This window comes from Pleurodeles waltl, chromosome 3_1, assembly GCF_031143425.1.
Source record: "Pleurodeles waltl isolate 20211129_DDA chromosome 3_1, aPleWal1.hap1.20221129, whole genome shotgun sequence".
Lineage (NCBI taxonomy): Eukaryota > Metazoa > Chordata > Amphibia > Caudata > Salamandridae > Pleurodeles > Pleurodeles waltl.
The window spans coordinates 972,495,321-972,509,798 of NC_090440.1; the positions used below are offsets into that span (position 1 = coordinate 972,495,321).

A 14,478-nucleotide genomic window follows, 5' to 3' on the forward strand; every position below is an offset into this window, starting at 1 on the left:
ACATTTTCACACACTAACAACATAAACTACACCGAGACACAAACTAACTACACATTGAAACCTAAAGTTATAGATTTTTTGTATTGTTTAAAAGAAATTGTTTTGTTATTTTATTTGTTCAACATATACTAAATATCACCCCCCCCTTAACAACCTACCCACCCATATCCCCACCTAACACAAAACAGGGATAAAATCCTATAAATCACTACTACTAAACTAAGATAACCTATACCTATGCTAATAACTAACCTGAACTACGCTAACATACACATCTATAAAACTACATAATAAAAACAAGGGAAGGGCAGGATGTAAAAGTGAGGCCTAGATCTGTGCAGCAATCTGGTCCATGGACTGCTGCAAAGTCTTTATTATCCTTAACATAATGTCCATATGCTGTTCCATGCCCGCAGCATGTTTTTTGAGTTTGACAAGGTCATTCAGTGCCTATTGCTCAAACAGAGATGGCTGTCCTTGGGTTGGTGCCTGGCCCTGTGTTGCCTGTGTGGTAAGGTCCTGAAGATGGGCCAGGAATGACTACATCTCCCCCACCATGGTGCACATTGCCTGCCTGGCTGGTTCCTGTATTGTCTGCTCCTTGGTGCCCCTACGGTCCTGAGCTCCTTGTACCGGCTGCATTCCCCTCAACAAACATCCAGACCATCTGACCGTATGTCTGTGGAACATGCCTGAGGTGACCATACCTTTCAAGACGGATCCCATAGGCCTTTTCTTGGGCAGACGTCATGTTGTCTGTGGAGAAGATGGAAATATGTGTCAGACAAAGCTGAAGCTGTACATGTTGTAATCAATAATAGGCATAAGTCAACAAAAGCATCACATGTGGCATGCCCTGACAATAAATTTCATTTTGTAATGTAAAAATGACAAAGACTCTTTAGAAACCTATACTTCGACGAATGAAACAATGCAAAGGTACTCATGTCGTTATAGTAGCTATATTAAATAGCAGTGTTTGCAAAACTATGGCCCTCATTACGACTCTGGCGGTCGGTGATAAAGTGGCGGTAATACCGCCAACAGCCCGGGGGTAATTACCGCCAAATTATGACCATGGCGGAAAGATCTCCGAAAGACAGCCAATGTACCACGCCGACTGCCAAAGCGGAAACAACAGCCACCGCGGCGGTGGCCGCCTACAGCCAGGCGGAAGTCAAAGTTCCGCCCACCATATTAAGACCCTGCAAACTGCCACCTTTTCTGGGGTGGTACCAACAACATCAAAAGCCTGGCAGAAAGAGAGTTCAGAAGTGAAAGGACTCACCATTGGAGACACAGGGAAGAACCACGCTGTCATGGAACCTGAACTGTATGTATTTTCGATGATATTCTATGTTCTGCTCCACCACTAACACCATAGCCGGAGAAGATGACAACGGTGAGGCCAGCTGCCTAGCACACAAGGGAGGGAGGGCGGAAAACAACAGTGACACACACACCCCATACACACAACCAATACGCACAACCAGATGCACAAGAAAACAAGTTAATCCCCTTATATCGGCTGAATAATGCAAGGAAAAAACAAATTTCCTAAAGTGCGTGTAATAATATCAACACAGTATAAAAATAACTTAGCCAATGTTACAGATATCTACAAATGTACAGAAAAAGGGACACTGCCCAGTCCTCAGTTCGTGTGGGCCACATGGCCACAGGGCAAAGTCCAAGGCCCCACTTGTCACCTGCAACAATACGGAGAGAACTCTTCAGGGACATCAGATGGCAAATAGGCAGGCACCTCAGGGGGAGGAGAAGCACCTCAGCAGGGAGCAGAAATAAGACCACTGGTTCTGGAGGGTGTAACATGCCCTATGCTTTGTCCTGGGGAGTGATGGGCCACAGTCTCTCGAGTGGGTATGTCTTGCCCACTGGTTCTGGAGGGGGCAACAAGCCCTGTGCTTGCTCTCGGGGAGTGATGGGCCACAGTCTCTCAAGTGGGTGTCTTCCCCACTGGTTCGGGAGTGGACAGGCCGCACAGCAGGCCATGGAGGCAGGATCACACTTTGCACTGTGGTGGTGGGAGGCTCCTCCACATCCCCTGCACCCTCGGATGGATGCACTGTGGTGGTGCTGATGGTGGTGGGAGGCTCTTGCACATCCCCTGCACCCTCGTATGGATGCACTGTGGTGGTGATGCTGGTGGTGGTGGGAGGCTCTGCACATCCCCTGCACCCACAGATGGATGCACAACCATGGTTGGTGGGGACTCCGTGACAGCTGCTGGTGCAGGCTCCTTGTCCTTCTTGCCGGCTGGTGCAGGCTCCTTGCCCTTCTTGCCTGCTGGTACAGGCTCTTTGCCCTTCTTTCCTGCTGGTGCAGGCTCCTTCCCCTTTCGGGTGGCAGGTGCAGGCTCCTTGCCCTTCTTGCCTGCCCGAGTAGGTGCGGATGGAACTGGGCCTGTGGACAGTGTGGCTGAGGTGCTTGCTGGGTTCGTGATAGCCTGGCCTTACGTGCAGGACGGGGGGGATAGGGAAGAGGTCAATGGTGGGTAGGAAGGAATGGGAGTGGAGGATGAGGGAGTGGTTGTTGGAGGTGTCTGTCTGTTGGTGTTCGGGTGCAGGTGGTTGGGCTGTATGCTGTTGTGAGGTGGATGGCTGTTGGGTGTTTGAGCGCTTTAGTTTGTGTACTTTAGGAGGGGGGCGGAAAGACATAGTGGGAGAGGACACAGGGGACATGTGCATGGATGTTGTGGAGGTGTCTGCCAGTGAGGTGTGTGTTCTGCTTGGTGTGGTGATGCTGGCAGTGGATGCTAATGTAGTGCATGCAGGTGTGAGTGTAGACGTGACTGGGAGGGAGGTGGTGGAGAGGGAAGAGGGGGAGACATTGGAGGCAGTGGATGTTGTAGTGTCTGCAACTGTATGGTGTTTGCGTGAGTGCTTGTGGGATGAAGTGTAGTGCTTGTGTTTGCATGTGACACTCTTGGATATTGTCCTGTGTGCATGCTCGTCTGGCTGTGTGCTTGGGATGGGTTGGGGTATAGGAGAATGGTACTGGGAAGTGGTAGTTGGAGGGGGGATGGTAGAAACAGGGACAATGGCTGCCATCAGAGAGGAGGCCAGGGCCTGGATCGATCTCTGTTGGGCCGCCAATCCAGTGTGAATGCCTTCCAGAAATGCATTAGATTGTTGCATCTGGGCTGCCAGCCCCTGGATGGCATTCACAATGGTTGACTGCCATACAGAGATGGATTTCAGGAGGTCAATAGCCTCCTCACTCAGGGCTAACCGGGGCAGGGCCTGAGGTGTCTGGGGCGAAGGAGATGCCCACCCTCCTTGGTGAGCGGGCATGGGCAACTCGATGAGGGGCTGCTGGGAGGGCGGTACTGGTACGGGGGATGGCAGCTGTACCTGTAGCTGGGGTGGTCACAGAAGTGTCCGCCACCACCAAGGAGCTTCCATCGGAGGAGGTATCTGTGTCTGAAATGTCCCTCCCAGTCTCCGCTGTGGTGCTCCCCTCGCCCTCCATCCCATTGGTGCCCTCAGCGTCGGTGAACTCTGCCTCCTGGGCCCTGTGGGATGCAGCTCCCTCCGTCGCCAGTGCCTCTGCTCCTCCACCAGATGATGCTAATACACATAAGGATGGGATGACAAAAAAAGAAAGGGGGAGAGAGAGACAAAGGATACACTGGGTCAATGGCTGCACCAACACCACCATTGGCGTACACAGCACCCTCACACACAGGGAACAGGCCTACGCACTATGCATTGCACCACCACTGATATCGCTAGCCACCATGGCATGAGGAGGGGCACACACCGCCAACTGCAGCACACCTAGGATTATCCCTTCAGAACCCTAGCGACCAGGGGACCTACGCTGCTATGTCAGGCCTGGCCTAGGGGCACCCACTGGCACACATCCACCACCCGGATACCACCCCATCAGCCATACGTTGTAATGATAGCCACTGTACTCACCCCCTTGTGGCTGCTGTGATGCCCAGAAGTGCCCATCCAGCTCTGGATAGGCCACCTACAGTATGCGGACCATCAGGGAGGTCAGGGTTTGACAAGCACCCCTTCATCATTGGGAGGCCCTCCCCAGCTGGGCCTCCGCCGTCTTCTGTGCCCAGTATCTCAGGTCCTGCCACCATTTGCGATAGTGGGTGCTCCGCCTGCCATAGACCCCTACGGTCCGCACCTCCTTGGCAATGGCACGCAATATACCCTTCTTTTGATGTGCGCTGACCTGCAGAGGCAATACACACAGGAAAAACACCATTAGACAAACAGTCCAGCCTGTCACACATATGGCCCACCATACCCGTTTCCATCACCATTGGCACACACATAGCCCGGTACACAGTGTGTACACTGCAAAGAGGACATCCACCCACCCCCCCTTACATGAGGCCTTCACACACACAACTCCATGCATTCATGCCACATGCATCATGCCCACAGTGTACTCACCTGTTGGTCTGGAGGCCCATACAGCAGACCGTTCTGGGGTAGGACCCCATCCACCAGTCTCTCCAACTCCTCCAAAGTGGAGGCTGGGGCCCTTTCCCTGGTCACACGGGCCATGGTAGGTTCCAGACACAGGTCACAGCAGCACATGCAGTGTATGTACTCTCCTATGGAAGGTCAGGTAGCAAGTGAGGAATATGATAGAAAATGTCAGTCACGTCCGCAGTGGTGCACACCGTCACCGCCGGCGTAGATCACCATTGGCCACTGTACCCCATTGGGCCAAATATTAAACAATGAGGAGTTGCACAGCGGTTCACGACCACCTCCTGCCACGGCACACAGCGTCACCAGAATTACCTCACTTCCATCTGTCCCCTCCACACAGGACAGGTGGACGCCAATTCAGGGGGGGGGAGTAACCCTATGGAATAATGCTGCGTCACAGGAGAAAAAGGCACATTCTGGACAAATCACACTGACCCATTACAAGTTTACAGATTTCAAACTCCTGTTGTGGCTCCAGTGTTCAGTTTGTGACAGCCTCCTCACTCTCGTGTCCCTTAGATACCTACCGCTGCAGATGAATATGAGATGGAGACATACCCCAGTGTACAGACCCCTGGTGAACTTGGCAACACTGGAGGACAGGCACATCATCCCCACCTATAGACTTGACAGGGCCACAATCACAGAGCTGTGGCCCAATTGGAGCCTGACCTGATATCTGCTATCTGTCACCCCACTGGGATCCTACCTCTTATGCAAGTGTTATTTGTACTCCATTTCCTGGCAACTGTTTCTTTCCAAGTGACAGTGGGCTTGGCAGCAGGAATGTCACAGCCAATGTTCTCAAACGTGCTGACAAGAGTGTTGTCTGCCCGGATAAAATACATGTGCAGCTACATTGTTTTCCCCCAGGTTGAGGATTTGGCCACTGTGAAGGGCGAGTTTTATGCAATGGGACATATCCCCATCATAATTGGGGCGATTGATGGTACACATATTGCATTTGTACCCCCCGGCAGAATGAACAGGTGTTCAGAAATCGTAAGAGTTTCCACTCCATGAATGTTCAGATAGTGTGCATGGCGGACCAGTACATCTCCCACGCCAATGCTAAGTATCCTGGGTCAGTGCATGATACCTTTGTTCTGAGGAATAGCAGAATCCCAAATGTGATGGCCCAACTACAGAGGCACAGGGCGTGGCTAATAGGTGAGCTCTGGTTCCCACCCAGTAGATGTTGGTGTATGGGTATGGTGTGGGCCATATAGGATAGTGTGTGGCTAAATGTTGTCCCTCAATATTTGCAGATGACTCTGGTTACCCAAACCTATCATGGCTGCTGACACCTGTGAGGAATGCCAGGACAAGGGCAGAAGAACGTTGGTGAACCAGAAGGATAATAGAGAGAACCTTTGGCCTCCTGAAGGCCAGGTTCCGGTGCCTCCATCTAACAGGTGTATCCCTGTGCTACTCACCCAAGAAGGTCTGCCAGATAGTAGTGGCATGCTGCATGTTGCACAACCTGGCCCTCAGACGCCATGTCCCTTTCCTGCAGGAGGAGGAGACTGGAGATGCCCCTGTGGCAACAGTAGACTCTGTGGACAGTGAGGATGAGGAGGCAGAGGATGAGGACAAGAGAACATCAATTATATGACAGTAATTCCAATGACACACAGGTAGGACAGTGTAACTTTACATTTCAATGACTTTGGTTATAATCTGTGTGGAAATAGCATGCTGATATTCCCCAAGTCTATGCCCACTTATTGTTCCCTCTGGCAATTCATTTTGCAGATGTTGGTGATGTGACAAATATTCCTGGTGTAATCACTACAGCCAGCTACAGGTCATTAATCTATGCTCATCGTATGTGCGGTTAATTAGCAATGTTTGTACCTATTTCAATTAATACATTTATGATAGACATGCCATACTCCAAATAGATTTCTTTCAATGGGTGTTTATTGAAGTGCTAACATATAGGGGGAAAGTGCAATGGGATGGGGTGATGATGGAGGAAAGTCCAGGGTATTGTTCCAGTCTATTTGTAGCACAGTTACATTGTCCAAGGGGACATAGGAAGCGGAGCAATGGCAGTTCAAGGTAGACAGGGTGAATGAGTGGGACACAAGGGTGACAATCAGGAGAGTCTAATTTCCTGGCGGGGTCTTGGCAAGTGTCTTTGGCTTCTGTCTGGATCGCAGGGAACGTTTGTGGGATGGTTCACCTTCTGCAGGGGTGGGGGGTGCTGGCGGCCTGTGAGTCCTGTGGCGGGCCTCCTGGCCACTAGCGGCAGTGGAAGTGGAAGGCTGTTCAGATGTCTGGCTAGTGGCAGGGGCCCACTGGTGTGAGACTGCCTCCTTCATAATGTTGCCCATGTTTGCCAGCACCCCTGCTATGGAGATCAGGGTTTTGTTGATGGCCTGCAAGTCCTCCCTGATCCCCTGGTACTGTCCCTCCTGCAGCCCCCTGTTCTCCTGCACGTTGTCCAGGATCTGGCTCATTGTGTCCTGGGAATGTTGATAGGCTCCCAGGATCTCGGAGAGTGCCTCCTGGAGAGTCTGCTCCCTGGGCCTGTCCTCCCCCTGGCGCACAGCAGTCCTCCCAGTTTCCCAGTTGGCCTGTGCCTCTGTCCCCTGAACCGTGTGCCCACTGCCACTGACCCCAGGTCCCTGTTTGTCTTGTGTGCGAGGTGTGGCCTGGGGTTACTGTAGAGATGGACACTCTGCTGATTGACGTGTCTTGGGGACAGAGGTGTGGGTACGCTGGGTGGGTGCTGTGGTGGTGTTTCCAGATGGGGGAGGCTCGGTGGTGGTGTGTGACTGGGCTTGGGTAACGGTCGTCCAATGGTCCCTGATGGGCCAGGTAGCTCGTCCAGATCCTAAAGACCAGAGTTACTGTCATCACTGTGGACCTCTTCAGTTGGGGGACTGGATAGTGCTGGCACCTCCTCTTCGCTGACATTGGCTGGGGTACCTGTGGGGATGTAAATGATGTGTTATGGTTAATATGTCTGACATATTGTACATCAGTTCCCCTCTATGGTTGGATTTGCCCTGCTAGCTTTCACTTGCGTATGTTAGTGTATGCTGGGATTGTTAGTTCTCTATGGTGTGCATGCTTTAGTGATGAGTGTCCATGCAGGGCTGTGAGGTGTGTCCATGCATTGGTACAGCATGCAAGGCTTGCCATTGGGATAAGTGAGAGGTGATGGTTGAATGTGTGCGATGTAGTGGAGTGATGGGAGTGAGGGTGAGGGTATGTGATGACATGCAGGTTGGGGGGTGATAATAGTAGAGAGTTGACCTACCAGAGTCCAGTCCTCCTCCGAGTCCGGCCAAGCCCTCAGGATGCAGTATTGCCAAGACTGTCTCCTCCCATGCTGTGAGTTGTGGGGGAGGAGGTGGGGGTCCACCTCCAGTCCTCTGGATAGCGAGCTGGTGTCTTGCTGCTATGAAACGTACCTTCCCCCGTAGGTCGCTCCACCTCTTCCTGATGTCATCCCTTGTTCTGGGGTGCTGTCCCACAGCGTTGCCTCTGTCCACGATTCTCGGCCATAGCTCCATCTTCCTGGCTATTGATATCTGCTGCACCTGTGCTCCAAATGGCTGTTGCTCTACCCTGACAATTTCCTCCACAATGCCCTCTAGCTCCTCCTCTGTGAAACAGGGGTGTCTTTGTGCCATGGGTGTTATGTGATGTGCTAGTGAGGGTGTGTTGGGTAATGTGTTGGGGTGTGTGATGTGGAGTGCGTTAGTGGTGTATAGGTGTGAGTAGTGTGTGTCTGTAGTTGTGTCAGTGGTCTTGGTGTCTCTATGGTGGCAATGCTTTGTAGTCATAAAGGGTTGCGGGTAAATGTAGCTTTGTGTTTTATAGTTGTGTGGGTGTGGTGTGTGTATGGGTGTCAGATGTGTGTTGTTTCAATGTGCTGTTGTTTTGTATGTGGGTGTCCATTGTGAGAGCGGTGGTATGTACCGCCAATGGTTTACCACCGTTCAATGTCCGCCATGGTAATTTGTGGGTCATAATGTGATGGGCGTTGTTCTGTTGGCGTAACGGTGTGGGTTTTGGGACCGCCACTTTATCACTGACCTTTGGTCTGGCGGATTTGTGTACGTGGCTGAATTCTGTCAGATTGGTGTGTGTGTCATAATATGGTGAACTTATATCCACCGCCGCGGTAAGTTGGCAGCCGTCAGCGTGGCTGTAAGTGGGATTTACTGCCAATGTCACAATGAGGGCCTATATATTTCCACATTATATTACTAAGACAGATTCATAAATGGACTGGTACATGGAATGGTACACATGGCTAACATAGCTACTCCCTGGGGTGTTTCAAGCAGCATGCAAGAGGGTTGAAACATAGATGGAGGGTGGCTAGCTATCCTCCCTTCATACTGACCTGTTGGACACGTCTCCAGTATTGACTCATGGCAATACATGGAGCTGAATTGCATGCTCCATATAATGAAATTCAAGCAATAACATGTGGCCCTATACATATCCTAGTGTCTGCCCCTATAAGTCATTTTGGAATGTCACCTTGATGCACATAAACTCAACCCACATCCATGTGATGAGTATGTGCACAAATGCTGTAGTTCTCGTATGTATGAGTATCCTGTGCTGTACCTTGCATATATTTACCTAAATTTAATCAAGGGTGAAATGTTTTAGGGAGAGGCAGTATGGGTAACACCACCAGTAGTCAGACTGTGCAATGGGCAGCATGCTGACCATACAGTGCAGACATGCATGTATTACTTTACTCATTGTCCTTTTATCACAAAATACTAGAAAGGTATGGTCATGTGTTGATTATAGGACATTGGGCATATGAAGACATGAGTCAGGCCTTTGACTGCATTACCATGTGCCACTGGTACTGCACTGATGACATGTGCCATATCTGGTCATACATATTCTGTCTGCACTGAAGTAAGAATCCTCACATTCATTCTGTGCAGACCTGCCATAGAAAATCACAATATATTGCCATGTGTACACTAACAACATGCATCAGACAGGCAGATTGAGGTTTACCCGTACAAAGGCAGGTTCACATAGACGTTCCATCAAAAACACTTAAAAAAAACATACCTCTTCTCACATGTCACTGATATGCAGCAATATGAGAAATGCTCAGGTACCCATGATGCTGGATGACATTTCCCAAATATCATGATAAATGTGGTCTAAGAGGGGAATCCAAGTAAATGATTGCTATACACAATCACACACAATCCTTACAGAGCATAGTAAACATTCAGCTGGCACTCACTGGTAGCACTGGGGTCCCAGAATGTTTCCACCTCTGCAGCTGTGTATGGTTCTGGTCAACCTTCAAGACAAAAACATGGTATATTGCTCTGTGAATTTAGAACACGTACACTGTGTACATATGAAGCATTGAACATTTACTTCATAAATGTCTCTTAAAGTCTGCACATAAGACATGTAGCAAATGGCAAAGTTTAAATGGCTTAATGATGAACATAGGTATGCCATGTTGCAGTGTTTATGGGTGATATCAGGTAAATAACGTCTCAGGTGCATAGAGTGCAGACAAAGTTTAAAACCTTCACTCATTGCTACATGGTGCAAAGCCTTTAACCCCTTCGCTGTCAGGCCTTTTCCCCCTCAGGTGCCAAGCTTTTTTGGGCTGTTTGGGGCAGTTTGTGCTAGGCCCTCATAACTTTTTTATCCACATAAGCTACCCACGCCAAATTTGCATCCTTTTTTCAAAACATCTTAGGGATTCTAGAGGTACCCACAGTTTGGGGGTTCCCCTGAAGGAGACCAAGAAATTAGCCAAAATACAGCGAAAATTTCGTTTTGGGAAAAAAGGGCTGCAGAAGGGCAAACAAATTATATTAGGCCTATTTGCCCCCAGGGGGGCAGAAATGGGCTAAAAATAATTTGGCTCCCCGGGGAGTGATCCTTGCCTAAGGGGTCGCTCCCCACACATAAAAGAAAAAAACGAAATAAAATAAACATTATCCCCAGTGTCTAGGGGTTTTCTACCCTCCCGCCCCCCTGGGGCAGATCGGCCCAATTATTTTAGGCCGAATGGATTAAAAATAATTTGGCCCCATGGGGAGTGGCCCTTGCCCAAGGGGCCACTCCCCTCATGTCCATTACACAAACAAAAAAATTACCTGGTGTCTAGAGGGCATTTCTGCTGCCCGATCGCTTGTGATCGGCAGCAGAAATGCTTGCAGAGACATGAAAAGAAAGGCCTTTCCTTTCCTTTCATGCCTCTGCCGGCCCCCTCCTCCAGGACGGAAGAGAAATGCTTTTGCATTTCTCTTCCGCATCGTGCTGGAAGATGGGAGGTGACCTCTGATGAGGTCAGGACGCGATCGTGTGCTGACAGCATCAGACGTCACTGGGGGGGTAGGGGTGGAAGGGGAAGCGATTCTCCTTCCAGCCCTGACCTGGGGGGCCTCCCTCGGGGAGCGCTAGCTCTTCCCCTGAGGGCCGGTACACGGACGTAATGGTTACATCCGTGGCACCTGAGAGGCGCAGCCACGGACGTAACCATTACATCCGTGGCGAACAAGGGTTTAATGGCTATGTGAACAGAATGAATTGACAGACCACATTCTGCATGGTAACAATGTTGCTAGCACTTCTTCAAATCAATACATGTTCTGAACAATGGCACACACATCAGATAGTAGCCATGCTTGTGTTTATTGACTTCACTTAGCTCATTACATGTTACTACTGCACTGTATAGAAACAAGCTCATTAAGAAATAGTGATCATTTTCAAAATAACATGCACGTTAAATTGTTAGGGGTGCATGAAACATCCTGTCCAACCTGTGAAGTGATGACATGTGAGTTTGCTTATCCACAACATACATAGGGGATGGCCCACACAGTTTGGAGGTAGTAATGACAGGGCAGGCCAGTGAGAACACTCCATGCACAGTGCCAGATGGGTCCCCAAGCACCTCTGATCGTCCCCTGCACTGCATGGTCTGTTTGGGCTAGTGCTAGGCCACTGTGAACATGCTTCTGTGGCATGTATTGTTTTCATAACAAAGTTGGGCTGTAGCATTGCATACTAACCCAAAACATATCTGACCCTTCCAGCCATAAAAGAAATCACAGATTTTCACAAAGGTGACACAGCTAAAAGCTCATGGTATATATGTACTTACCAACAGGCTCATCACCTTCCAAGCCGAGATGATCAATTAGATCTGCCTCCCGACTGACAACATCTACCCATCTGTGTTTCAGTTGATGGACTGCTCTTTTGACACCAAAGACACAACTCAGGTGCACCTGCACCTTCTCTCAGCGCTCCTTCATCTCTTGGGTAGGGTACCCCTGGGTCGCCCTAACCCCTTGCAATCATATTGGGAAGGTAGTGTAGTAGGAGCCACAGGAGGCCACCAAACTCCTCCTCCAAGAGATTTCTGGATCTGCCCTCCCCGACATATCTCTCAACAAACAAAACACCCTTAACTACTACCTAACTGAACCTAAAACTTCCCCACCCCTAAAATTTCAAACCCCTATAAAGACAAGCACCCAACAATACAGTGCACAACTGTAAAGAAATGGCTCCCTGTTGCAGTTACCCCCCACTTTTTGCCTGATACTGATGCTAACTTAACTGAGAAGTGTGCTGGGACCCTGCTAACCAGGCCCCAGCACCAGTGTTCTTTCATCTAAAATGTACCATTGTCTCCACAATTGGCACAAACCCTGGCACCCAGGTAAGTCCCTTGTAACTGGTACCCCTGGTACCAAGGGCCCTGATGCCAGGGAAGGTCTCTAAGGTCTGCAGCATGTCTTATGCCACCTTAGGGACCACTCACTCAGCACAGACACACTGCTTGCCAGCTTGTGTGTGCTGGTGGGGAGAAAATGACTAAGTCGACATGGCACTCCCCTCAGGGTGCCATGCCAACCTCACACTGCCTGTGGCATAGGTAAGTCACCCCTCTAGCAGGCCTTACAGCCCTAAGGCAGGGTGCACTATACCACAGGTGAGGGCATAGGTGCATGAGCACTATGCCCCTACAGTGTCTAAGCAAAACATTAGACATTGTAAGTGCAGGGTAGCCATAAGAATATATGGTCTGGGAGTCTGTCAAAAACGAACTCCACAGCTCCATAATGGCTACACTGAATACTGGGAAGTTTAGTATCAAACTTCTCAGAATAATAAACCCACACTGATGCCAGTGTTGGATTTATTAAAAAATGCACACAGAGGGCATCTTAGAGATACCCCCTGTATTTTACCCAATTGTTCAGTGCAGGACTGACTGGTCTGTGCCAGCCTGCTGCTGAGAGACGAGTTTCTGACCCCATGCGGTGAGAGCCTTTGTGCTCTCTGAGGACAGAAACAAAGCCTGCTCTGGGTGGAGGTGCTTCACACCTCCCCCCTGCAGGAACTGTAACACCTAGCAGTGAGCTTCAAAGGCTCAAGCTTCGTGTTACAATGCCCCAGGGCACTCCAGCTAGTGGAGATGCCCGCCCCCTGGACCCAGCCCCCACTTTTGGCGGCAAGTCCAGGAGAGATAATGAGAAAAACAAGGAGGAGTCACTGGCCAGTCAGGACAGCCCCTAAGGTGTCCTGAGCTGAGGTGACTCTGACTGTTAGAAATCCTCCATCTTGCAGATAGAGGATTCCCCCAATAGGGATAGGAATGTGACCCCCTCCCCTTGGGAGGAGGCACAAAGAGGGTGTACCCACCCTCAGGGCTAGTAGCCATTGGCTACTAACCCCCCAGAAATAAACACGCCCTTAAATTTAGTATTTAAGGGCTCCCCAGAACCTAGGAAATCAGATTCCTGCAACTTACCGAAGAAGAAGACTGCTGAGCTGAAAACCCCTGCAGAAGAAGAAAGAAGACACCAACTGCTTTGGCCCCAGTCCTACCGGCCTGTCTCCTGCCTTCTAAAGAAACCTGCTCCAGCGACGCTTTCTCCAGGACCAGCGACCTCTGAATCCTCAGAGGACTGCCCTGCTTCAAGAGGAACAAGAAACTCCAGAGCACAGCGGCCCTGTTCCAAAAAGACTGCAACTTTGTTTCAGAGGAGCAGATTTAAAGACCCCTGCAATCCCCGCAAGAAGCGTGAGACTTGCAACACTGCACCCGGCGACCCCGACTCGACTGGTGGAGAACCAACACCTCTGGGAGGACCCTCCGGCGACTCCGAGACTGTGAGTAACCAAAGTTGTCCCCCCTGAGCCCCCACAGCGACGCCTGCAGAGGGAATCCCCAGGCTCCCCATGACCGCGACTGCCTGACTCTAAAATCCCGACGGCTAGAAAAGACCCTGCACCCGCAGCCCCCAGCACCTGAAGGATCGGAACTTCAGTGCAGGAGTGACCCCCAGGAGGCCCTCTCCCTTGCCCAGGTGGTGGCTACCCCGAGGAGCCCCCCCCTTGCCTGCCTGCATCGCTGAAGAGACCCCTTGGTCTCCCATTGACTCCCATTGGAAACCCGACGCTTGTTTGCACACTGCACCCGGCCGCCCCCGCGCTGCTGAGGGTGTACTTTTTGTGTGGACTTGTGTCCCCCCCGGTGCCCTACAAAACCCCCCTGGTCTGCCCTCCGAAGACGCGGGTACTTACCTACTGGCAAACTGGAACCGGGGCACCCCCCTCTCTCCATTGAAGCCTATGCGTTTTGGGCACCGCTTTGAAATCTGCACCTGACCGGCCCTGAGCTGCTGGTGTGGTGACTTTGGGGTTGCTCTGAACCCCCAACGGTGGGCTACCTTGGACCCCAATCTTAACCCCGTAGGTGGTTTACTTACCTGCAAAACCTAACAATACTTTACCTCCCCCAGGAACTGTGAAAATTGCACTGTGTCCACTTTTAAAACAGCTAAATGTGTTTTATGTAAAAAGTATATATGCTACTGTAATTATTCAAAGTTCCTAAAGTACTTACCTACAATACCTTCCAAATGAGATATTACATGTAGAATTTGAACCTGTGGTTCTTAAAATAAACTAAGAAAAGATATTTTTCTATAACAAAAACCTATTGGCC

General features: G+C 50.3%; 1 long non-coding RNA gene across 1 annotated transcript in view; it reads right to left on the reverse strand.

Moving 5' to 3' along the window:
• Nucleotides 1–14,478, reverse strand: part of LOC138283297 (uncharacterized) — a 114,550-nt gene that overhangs the window by 34,279 nt on the left and 65,793 nt on the right. Inside the window, exon 2 of the long non-coding RNA XR_011201172.1 lies at nucleotides 9,730–9,789. This is a non-coding gene — a long non-coding RNA (uncharacterized lncRNA). The remainder of the gene's footprint in view (nucleotides 1–9,729; nucleotides 9,790–14,478) is intronic.